This window comes from Hevea brasiliensis, chromosome 13, assembly GCF_030052815.1.
Source record: "Hevea brasiliensis isolate MT/VB/25A 57/8 chromosome 13, ASM3005281v1, whole genome shotgun sequence".
In the NCBI taxonomy this organism is placed as follows: domain Eukaryota; kingdom Viridiplantae; phylum Streptophyta; class Magnoliopsida; order Malpighiales; family Euphorbiaceae; genus Hevea; species Hevea brasiliensis.
The window spans coordinates 25,876,724-25,888,078 of NC_079505.1; positions in this window are offsets into that span (position 1 = coordinate 25,876,724).

The following is an 11,355-nucleotide window of genomic DNA, read 5'->3' on the forward strand; positions in this document are numbered from 1 at the left end:
ATCCCCGATTCTTTTAGAATTCTTAGAGAAGGAATTTCTACCTCAATGGGTAATATAGCTTCTATCCCATAAACCAGTGAGTATGGAGTTGCCCCAGTTGATGTCCTTACCGAAGTCTGGTACGCATGAAGAGCGTAGGGAAGCATATCATGCCAATCCTTATACGTGACTGTCATTTCCGGATTATTCTCTTGAGATTTTTGTATGCGGCTTCTACTGCTCCATTCATCTGGGGACGGTATGGCGAGGAATTGAGATGTCGGATTTTGTATTGATCACATAACTTCTGAATCTTTGGACCATTCAAGTTCTTGGCGTTGTCAGTGACGATTTCATTGGGGAGACCGTGCCGGCAGATAATATAATTTCTGAAGAATTTGAGAAATGTGTTCTGAGTAATGTGAGCATATGATGTTGCTTCGACCCATTTAGAAAAATAATTGATGGCCACCAGGATAAATCTATGTCCATTAGATGCCTTAGGGTTGATGGGACCAATCACATCGATGCCCCACATTGCAAAAGGTTATGGTGAGACGAGGTTGAACAATTTGTGAAGGGGCACATTAATCGGATCTGCATAGATCTGACACTTATGGCATTTTCGAAAATACTCGATGCAATCCTTTTCCATCGTAGTCCAAAAATATCCCCGTCGCATGATTTGCTTAGCCATCATATGCCCATTGGCATGGGTTGCACAGTTTCCCTCGTGAGTCTCGAAAAGGATTTTCTTCGCCTCTTTTGCATCCACACATCTCGCACTGAATTCTGACTCCTTTTGTATAAGGTTTCCCCACTGGGGAAGTATCCCAATGCTAATCTCCGAATCATCCTCTTTTCGTTTTTGCTCGCCCTTGGAGGGAATTCTCTGGCTCTGATATAGAGCAAGATGTCATGGTACCAAGGTTTACCATCAGGTTCTTTTTCGATCATGAAGCAGTAAGCCGGCTCACTTCTTGCTTTAATCTTTAATACCTGAGTCGTTTGTCCTTCTTCCATTTGAGCCATAACAGCCAGGGTGGCTAAGGCATCTGCAAATTGATTTTTGTCTCGACTAAGGTGAGTGAAAGAGATTTCTTCGAATTTCTTAATCAGCTCCAGTAAGTACTTCTGATATGGGATTAGCTTCGGATCCTTAGTTTGCCATTCTCCCTTGACTTGATAAATGATCAGAGCTGAGTCTCCATACACCTCCAACTTTCTGATTTTCATTTCGATAGCAGCTTGTAGACCCATTACACAAGCTTCATATTCTGCGACGTTGTTGGTGCAGTCAAATCTCAACTTGATAGCTATCGGAAAGTGTTTCCCATCCGGAGATACCAATACGGCTCCGATTCTATTACCGGACAAATTGACAGCTCCGTCGAAATACATTTCCCATACATCAGCTGACTCTTCTTCTCCGCAGTCTACTTCGTTAATATGCTCATCAGGGAACTCAAAATCCAGAGCTTCATAATCCTGGATAGGGTTTTCTGCTAAGAGATCAGCGATCACGCTACCTTTCACCGCTTTCCGGGTCATATAGACAATGTCATATTGGGAGAGAATGACCTGCCACTTGGCTATCCTTCCTGGCATGAATGGGCTTTCGAATACATACTTGATAGGATCCATTCTGGAAATGAGCCATGTCTTGTGATTCAACATGTAGTGCTTGAGGCGATTCGCTGTCCAAGCTAGTGCACAGTAAGTTTTCTCTAGGAAAGAGTATCTTGACTCACAATCATTGAACTTTTTGCTCAGGTAATAAATAGCTCTTTCCTTCCGACTGGTATCATCATGTTGCCCCAAAACACATCCCATTGAGTTTTGTTAGACTGCCATATACAGAATCAGAGGCCTTTCAGCCACTGGTGGAACCAAAACTGGTGGGTTTGACAGGTACTGCTTGATTTTCTCAAAAGTCTCTTGACAAATTAAATCCCATTGAGTAGTGTTGTTCTTTTGGAGTAGTCTAAAAATAGGCTCAGCTTTGGCGGTGAGATTGGAGATAAACCTTGATATGTAGTTCAACTTCCCCAAGAAACTGCGTACTTCCCTTTCTGTTTTTGGGGATGGCATCTCTTGAATGGCTCGGACTTTATCTGGATCAACTTCTATTCCCTTCTCGCTCACTATGAATCCCAACAATTTCCCAGATCTAGCTCCGAATATGCACTTGGCAGGGTTCAGTTTCAGCTGATATTTCCTGAGTCTCTCGAATACTTTCCTCATCACCTGCACATGACTCTCTTCTCCCCTAGATTTGATGATCATATCATCCACGTATACCTCCACTTCTTTATGCATCATATCGTGGAATAATGTGACCATGGCGTGTTGGTAGGTTGCTCCAGCATTCTTTAACCCGAAAGGCATGACCCGATAGCAAAATATTCCCAATTGAGTGATAAAGGCAGTTTTCTCCTTGTCTCCCACATCCATTGGGATTTAATTGTACCCTGATGCCCCATCGATGCACGAACACTGGCCCAATCCTGCTGCGTTGTCTGCTAACACATCAATGTGAGGGAGAGGGAAATCATCTTTCAAGCATGCTTTTATTAAGATCCCTGTAGTCAACACATACCCTAACTCTCCCGTCCTTCTTCATTACCGGGACAACGTTAGCTATCCATTGGGGATATTTGACTACTTCAGTGAACCCAAAGATCATATCGCTTTCTTGACCTCATCCCTAACTTTGAGCAGTGTGTCAGGATTCATTCTTCTTAGCTTCTGCTTTACCGGGAATGTCCCCGGAATTAGGGGAATTTTATGCGTCACTATTTGGGGGTCCAAACCAACCATATCGTCATAGCTCCATGAAAATACGTCTAGGAATTCCCTGAGCAAACTGATCATATCTCCCAATTCTTCACTTTCCACCACCTTAAGTTCCCTTTTTACTTCTTCGGTGCCTAAGTTTATGGTGCGCGTTTTGTTTCCACAAGGCACAAGGGAAGGTTCATCCCTTTCATCCCTTTCTTCTGTGAGCTCCAACTCAGAATCACTTGAAGTAATTGCAGTTATGGGGATTTCAAAATTAACTAGAGGAATTTCTGAGTCTATTGAATTATTAGGTGTTAATTGATGAATGTTCCTGAATGAACGAAAATAGAATATATTATAAGGATGGAATTCAAATGGAAAGAAAAAGAGAATCGGAAATAAATGCGCTATTAATTCATTAAGATTTACAACATAAGAAAAGGGTCCATTTACAATGTTACACTTGCCACCATGGACAAAATGATCAAGTGTAGATAACCAAAGGTACTTTACTCGAAATTAAGTACAGGGATGTCCTCTGTCCCAGCTTGTCCAGCTTCTTGCCCTCACTATTGGCGAGACCAGAGCCTCATACAAGGAATCCAAGTGGATGACGTCAATAGATGGTTCATCGGGTGATTCTTCGACCTCTGCCGGATTTTCGATGACCAGTTTAGTGAAGACCTCTGTGATTCTCGGGACCACTTTCATTCTCCCGATTTTCTGGTCAAATCTTTAATCTCGAAGTCTATTCCTCATCCAGAATCGTCCATCCATGAGGGCATCTTCCTCATATCCCAAACCGCAACGGCCCACCTTTTGGATAGCCGGTATAGGTTCAACAATTCCTTGTAATGTGGCGCCTAGGCCTTTGCCTTCTTCATATCCATTCCTTGACATTATCTTGGCTACCATAGCCATAGCCCCTTCACTTCTGGTCTCTTGTAATTTGAGGGCCTGGAAAGAGCTTTCCAATGACTCCTCAGCAGCTTCCACATAAGGAAGTGATTGTGGCTTGATGACCAAAATGGCTTCTTCCCTTCTTACAGTGATGATTTTGCCGTCCATGATGTACTTTATCTTCTGATGCAAGGTTGAAGGAACGGCATTCGCTGAATGGATCCACGGCCTCCCCAGCAACATAGTGTAGGCCGGTTCAATGTTTATCACCTGGAATGTGACGTTGAAGGTGCATGCGCCAATTTGGAGTGGCAAGTCGATGTCTCCCAACACTTCTCTTCTTGTACCGTCAAAGGCTCTTACCACCATAGCACTTTGACGTATATCTGATCGGTCAACTGGCAGCCTAGCCAAGGTAGCACTAGGCAGTACATTGAGGGCTGATTCGTTATCAATAAGGACCTTGGCCACTATACAACCTTTGCATTTCACTGTCACATGGAGGCCTTTAGTGTGTGCCATTCCTGCGGGATCTATCTCTTCTTCAGAAAAGGTAACAAAACTGGATGCCTGGATTTGTCCCACTATTTTCTCAAACTGCCCCGGTGTGATGTTGGGGTTCACAAAGGCCTGATCCAGGATTTTCTGCAAGGCTTAACGGTGCACCTTTGAGCTCAAAATCAGCGATAACAGTGAAATTCGGGCAGGTGCCTTTCTCAACTGTTCCACCACATCATACTCACTCTGCTTCATTATTTGGAGCAACAGCTCCTCCTCTTCTTTAGGCCCGGCGGTCTCTACTTCCCCCGTTTTCTCAATCTCCTCTTCTGTACTCTTCTGTAATTCTCCCATTTTTACTTTCCCCTTCTTCTTTTCTTTCTCTTTGTTCCCGTAACATCTCCCACTTCGAGTTATAAACTCGACTTCTTGCTCAGGTGGGGAGGATTTTGTGGCAGCGACGGGCTGAGGATTAGGTTGGGGAGTAGTATTGCTGGTAGGTCCAGCGTAAGTCATTCTGAAGTGCTCATGGGGAGTGAAGCACGGTTTTGGAGGTGCCGGAGGTGAAGCAAGATTAGGAGCCGGCGTACTGTTCGATGCTCCTTGGGTAAAAACATGGAAATTGTAGTTCCAAGGGACAGCATGAGTATTTGTGACTGGGAGCTGAGGCGGGGTTCAGATAATTGTTACTGGTGGTGAGGGCATTGGGGCATTGGGGACAGAGAAGGTTAATCTAGGCTTGGGGGTAGAGGTATTCTGGCCAAACCTGGCGGTATTTACTTCGCCCTCCACTTTCGATCTCTTTTGGCATCTTAAAATTTTGAGGGACAGCAAGTTCTGGACCTCTTGCCAGAATCCCTCACAGTCTTGCAGCTCATGATCAGCTGTCCCTCCATGGTAAGGACATCCCGTACCCTTTTCTGATTCCGATACCTGAGGGCAAAGGTAACCTTCCCTCATTGCCATGGCAAAAATTTCCTCAAAGTGAGGAGTTAGCTCGTCTACCTCTGGTGCCAACCTCTCTCCATCTGATTCTATCATATTTACTGCATTATGATTGGGCAACGGGTTTTAGGTAACATTGGGGAGGGAACCATTTCCCTCAATCTTCAACCAACCGTTCCGGATTAAAGCGTGCACTCTCCCTCTGAGTGCCCCGCAGTTGTCAGTTGAATGCCCTTGTGCCCCTCCATGATATTCACAACGGGCAGTGGCATCATACCACCTGGGGTATGGTGGCTGAATTGGGTCCAGGGGAACTGGTACTAACTGGTTTATACCGATGAGGTATTGGTATATTTCACTGAGTGGGAGGGGAAGGGGTGAATCAGGATTTCTTGGTGGTCTGGAGTTATTCTGAGGTGGTCTGGGTTGGGTAGGTGGAGGAGGAGATCTAGGTTGATAATTTGTAGGTGATGGGTATTGTGGGCGTGTGTGTGGATAATTTGGGAAAGGAGGTGGAGTGTTTGCAACCGTTTGGCCATGAGGGGGAGGATATGGCCGGTAGTTATTTTGAGGAAGTGGGGAGTAATTATTTTGCCGGGTGACGGAATACACATCACCCTCCTTTTTGCCAAAACTGGCAGTTTTCTTCACAGGATTCTCAGTCAACTCCTGCAGCCGTCCCATTCTTAAATTAGCCTATATTCTCTCACCGGCTTGGATGATGTCCGAGAAGCTGTTGGAAGTGTTTCCAATCATCAAATTGAAGTAGGGAGCCTTCAATGTTTCGATGAATAGGGAGCATAGTTCGTTATCAGTTACTGGAGGATATACTTCTGCAGCTTTTTCCCTCCATCTTTGGGCATACTCCTTGAAGCTTTCCCTGTCTCTTTGCACCAGGTTTTGAAGGTCCCCCCTAAATCCTTCCAGGAGCGCAGTTTGCTCCTATCCAACTGAATACACCATCTCAAGGCTGCTCCGGAGAGGCTCTCGTGAAAGAAGTGGACGAGAAGTCTGTCATCTTCTGTTAAGGCAGACATTTTGGCAATGTAGGTTGTCAGGTGAATACGGGAATTTGAGTTCCCGGTGTACTTGTCAAAATCCGGGACTTTGAATTTGGGTGGCACCACCACATCTGGCACCAATCTAAGTGAAGCCACATTGACTGAACCATACATGTTCAGCCCCTCTATTGCTCTCAATCATTCCTCCAGAGTAGACAGTTTTTCATTTTCCCTGGTCTTATTTTCTCCTCCTACTGCAAAAGATATTCTTCCAGCTGGGAAATGAGGGGTGGAGTGAACCGGAGGGATCAGTATTGAAGGGTATGGGTCGGCATTTGAGATAGCCGGGTAATGGGAGAAAGGTGGGTCATTATTTATAGTAGCCGCTGATGTGATCGCTGTGCAGGATAGGTGGTGAAAGGTAAAGGAGGTTGAAGTCTGATGAGGATCCATTGTCGTGGGTGGTGGAGGAGGTAGTGGTAGGTTAGGTTCTGAAGCTGATTTATTTTGGGACATCTCCCTCATTAGCCTCATGAGTTCTGAGACCTGGTCTTTCAGCTCGGATACTTGCCCTTGTAAGTTCTGTACTTGTTCCTGATCTTCCATTATCTTCTTTGTTCGGGATCTTGTTAAGTACACTCGCTTGGGTTGAACCGTGTGCTTGGTCAGACTTGCCTTGTTTGAAGCAATGTTTGATTTTCTGTAGGGAAATAAATAAAAGCTTTTAATGAATTTTGAATTTCGTAAAAAAAACTAAAGGTCCTGGTTCGGACGAAGGATACGGTGGCATTTGGAAGCCAAAATGAAATCTGCAGAAGGATGGTTGCATCAATTTTATCATGGCATCATTCGATAGTCTGACTGTGAATGACTGGATTGAATGCGTGTTTATGATACCTGTTCATATGGCATATCCAATTTTTCGCATAACTCTAACGAGGGGGTTCCTACGGGAGTTATACTATTCATTCACAATTTTGCTAAACAATGACCCAAAAGTTTTCCATTAATTGAATATTTATACACAGCATTCTTTACATCGGCCTAGGCTCAGGGAGACTCTTTATAATGAGATGACATTTTCTGAGATACTCGTATAACCTTTCTTCTTGTTTGGCAGGGTCGAATGCTTTCAGAGCATACTCGGATTCAGGAAGGAGTTCCTGTTTTCCCTGTGCTATCGTTCTCTCCAGCTGGTCAACATTCTCTTTCAGCTCTTGATAGAGAGCAGCTTGTCTTTCTTTCTCCTTCCTTTCCTTAGCACATTCTTTCAGAATATCGTTGATGAGTAATGCCTGTTCCTTCAATTCAAGCTTTTTCTTTTTGTTCTCTTGTTTATACTCTTCTACGAGTATCTCTTGGTATTTTATTTTTTTCTGAAGCTTACTATTCTGCACTTCTACTTCTTTTACCAGAGCTTGAAGAGAGTTTTTTTCCTTTTCCCACCGCGCTTCTTGCTCTTCGAACCCCATCTTTTCAGTCTTTCCTCTTCCTTGAGTTTTCCCACTTTTCTTTTAAGGTTCTGCTGTTGGTCCTCTAACTGCTTTATTTTTTCTTGCAGTTGCGAGTTTTCGGTGTTTGCCTTCTGTAGTGAGTCAGTTAAATGATCATTAGCTTCTTTTAATAGGATGTTTCGGTGAGGGTTGCTACCTTTGAATTCTGCAGTTAAGTGTTCTTCGTCCCTGTCAGCCCTCCATTTAAGATAATCGCCTGTGGCGCTCGGACCTTTAGGCGACCTCTCCATCAGAGTGATGTTTTCCCAAGATTTGCGAGCTATTTTCAACCCCTCCTCTTCCTTGAGTTCATGGTAGAAATGACCTTGGTGGTATTTCTCAATGTTGATTCTGAATTGTGTTGAGCCAAACTGTCTCATTACTAATGCCGAAGTGTAACTTGTGTATCCAATCACTCCGATTAGGGATACTGATTGATTGTTCCCCGTGCTGATCAAAATGGATTGACTTGACGTCCACAATTTCTTCCAACAATATTTATGGCTATTGAAGCTCAAAATCCGTTCTTGCCACTGCGGCTCATCCTTCGGGCTTATTACCAATCGGGTCATTTTCTCGATGAGAGGCTGGTCAAGATACCAAGTTAATCCCTTCGTCTCCACAGGACACATATGACTAATGATCCAGAGGTGCAACAACTGAGAACAACACTTAATGGATCCCTTGCCTTGCTGTCTGCAGTAAGTGAGGGTTAAGAAAGTCTCGGCAAGTATTGCCGGTACTGGATTGACTTTCTGTTTTTCTATTGCCCAGAACATTTCCACAACATCGCAGGTTATGATTCCGGAAGGTCCAGGAAACAAGATCAAGCCGTAAATTGCTAAAGTGAGCATCAATGAAGCTTGATCCCATTGTTGATCTTGGATGCATTGATCCAACCCTTTCTTGAGGTAAGTCCAATACCATCCATGTGTGTTTCCTTTGACAGCTTCTCTCGCCTTTGCTTCTTCTGGTGGGATCCCCAACATATGTGCGAGCCGTTTGTGTCCGCTATGTTCGAGGTGTAGGTAAATCCGATTCTCACACGCATAAGGGATTTCTAGCAATGCTTGATATTCTTCCATAGTGGGAGCAGTATCGATGTCATTGAAAGAGAACACTCCAAACTTAGGGTTCCAAACGGACAACATGGCCTTTAGTGCCGGGATCTGAACCTTAACTCGCATCAAGGTTGCAATCCTCCCATATTTCTTCTCAAATTGTGCTTTGACCTGATCGGGAAATGACTTCTAACCATTGACGGACCTTGAGACTGTTCATTCGACTTCAATTTTGCTTAGGTCGATGAGAGGAAATGAGTGGTGTATCTTTGTAGGGTCTTGAACAATTTTTGGGCCACGGTTAGCATTTTGTTACGATTTAAGAACTTCTTACGATCGACTCGAGGATGCCATGTTAAAAATGATGCTTATCCTTTTCTGGACCTTATTTCGTGACGCCTACGTAAAAAAACTTGTTAGCAGGATAAATTCAGGTAATCTTGAATTATACTATTGGCAGAGTGACACCTGCACATTTATCAAAGTAGGAAAATGTGTAGGTTTTCTTAACAGTATGATTCAAGATTACCCTTAAAAATAAGAACAAAATAAAATAAACAGAATAGGGTAAGAGTAAGTATGCCCCTTTTGTCCTAAAGTAAAGGAAAGTCCTAATACCTGCTGGGTGCTACCTAATCAGGCAATTCTATCTTACAAGCTAGCTTGCTACGGCTTCCAGCTACCGTGATAGTTTAGCTCAAGGTCTAATTTTCTAAGAACCACAGGTTCCCAAATTGCCCCATCAGAACAAGAGAGCCCCATTCTATCCGCCATGATACTGTCGGGAAAATTCCACGGGTATCACAGTGAATAGAACGAGTTCCAATTTGAGCAGAAGCCTTCACGGATACTAACGGGGTAAAACCCACGGGTACCGCTACATGACTCCCTCCTACTTTCCTAAAAGGGTAAGAAAGCCCGGGTATAGGGCTGAAGTGTGTGAGGACATCGTGTGAGTGTTCAGTGTGTGAAGGGACACCTTTACCTCTTCCCAATTCAGGGGGATTTTTATTTTTCCTTCTTTTTCTTTTAAATGAAGAGCGCTGTAGAAAGTAAAACAAGCAAGACAGGCAAAATGGTTAGCAGGAATAACAATAATTAACGTATAGAATTTTTGTGGAGTGAGGCCACCTAACTATGATTTGATCGCAACATTAAGTCTACTTTTGGACCTCTAGACCGGGGTTAAGTTTTGGTTCGTCCCCAGTGGAGTCGCCAAGCTATCGCAAGGGGTTTTGCGGTTGCCTGGATGAACACTCACCGAAGTGGGAAAAGTGAGGAGTCGCCACTTTAATTTTGAGGGAAATTAAAGAAAACCATTTGTGAAAGTAAGTTAAAATAAAACCACTTTAAAAACAGAGATTCTAGGTTCGGGGTCCATGAACGGGTGGGGAAGGTGTTAGGCACCCCACCTCGTCCCTCAACGGGGGTAAGCAGATTTAACTTCACGTTTTTCATAGTTATGAGGGTTTGAATGGAAATGTTAATCCTTTTGACCGAAAGGAATGTTTGATTTTTCACTAATCCGGATTACCCAGATACATAAGTAAATGAGACGACCTTAGTGAGTTGCTGTTGCGTATTAATTTTATTTCAGGGGGAATCATCTTACGTATTTGTTAAAATTTAATTTGAGAATCGGATAAGAACTCTCCTCCGATCTCCTTTAAATATTTATTAAAATTTTTAAGCTTGAGAATCGGATAAGAAATCTCCTCCGATCTCTTTTTGAATATTGATAAAATTTTTAAGTTTGAGAATCGGATAAGAACTCTCCTCCGATCTCTTTTTTTAAACATTTATTAAAAATTTTAAGCTTGAGAATCGAATAAAAACTCTCCTCTGATCCCCTTTTAAATATTTATTAAAATTTTTAAGTGGAAACCGGATCAGAACTCTCCTCCGATCTCCTTTTAAATATTTATTAAAATTTTTAAGTGGAAACCGGATAAGAACTCTCCTCCGATCTCCTTTTAAATATTTATTAAAATTTTTAAGTGGAAACCGGATAAGAACTCTCCTCCGATCTCCTTTATTTTAATAGGGATCGGATAAGGACTTTTCCGATCTCTAGAAAGTTGATTACAGCTACCCATCACAAAATCCTAGAACTAAGGGTTTTGGCATTTAAAGATGCAGGGGCTCGGAATAAGGTTTCTTTTAACTCATTGGTATCTTGTAACTAGTTAGGAGATACCAAACCGAATTTTCCGACCTTCCTATGTGGTCGCCTTACCAGTACCTTTTGATACCCGATCTATCCCATTTATCTATCTTAAAGTTCGGTTTTACTCTGCCTTGTGTTGTCTTACTCAATTGTCTTTTGCATTATTCTAGTGATTCGGCCTTACTATTTTCCCGACTTATTGTTTAGACCTTTTATTATTTTTAAAGAGACCCTTAAAATACGGTTACCTACATTTTGCCTGACCCCTTATACATTACTCGAGACTAGAAAACTTGCATTCAGAAATAACAAAGATTAACAAAAAGAATGGATTGATCAACAAAGAAGTAAACCCGAGAGTAACCTTTTGGTATTCTTTAGCGCAATATAAACTTAGAAAAGAAAAAAAAAAACTACGTACATAAAAGAACAAAGGAAATACGTAAAATGAAAACGAGCACTTAATAAAATAGCAATACGAGCACTCACTTGTAGGGAGCCAAATCTACTAAACTAAGTATGGAATCACA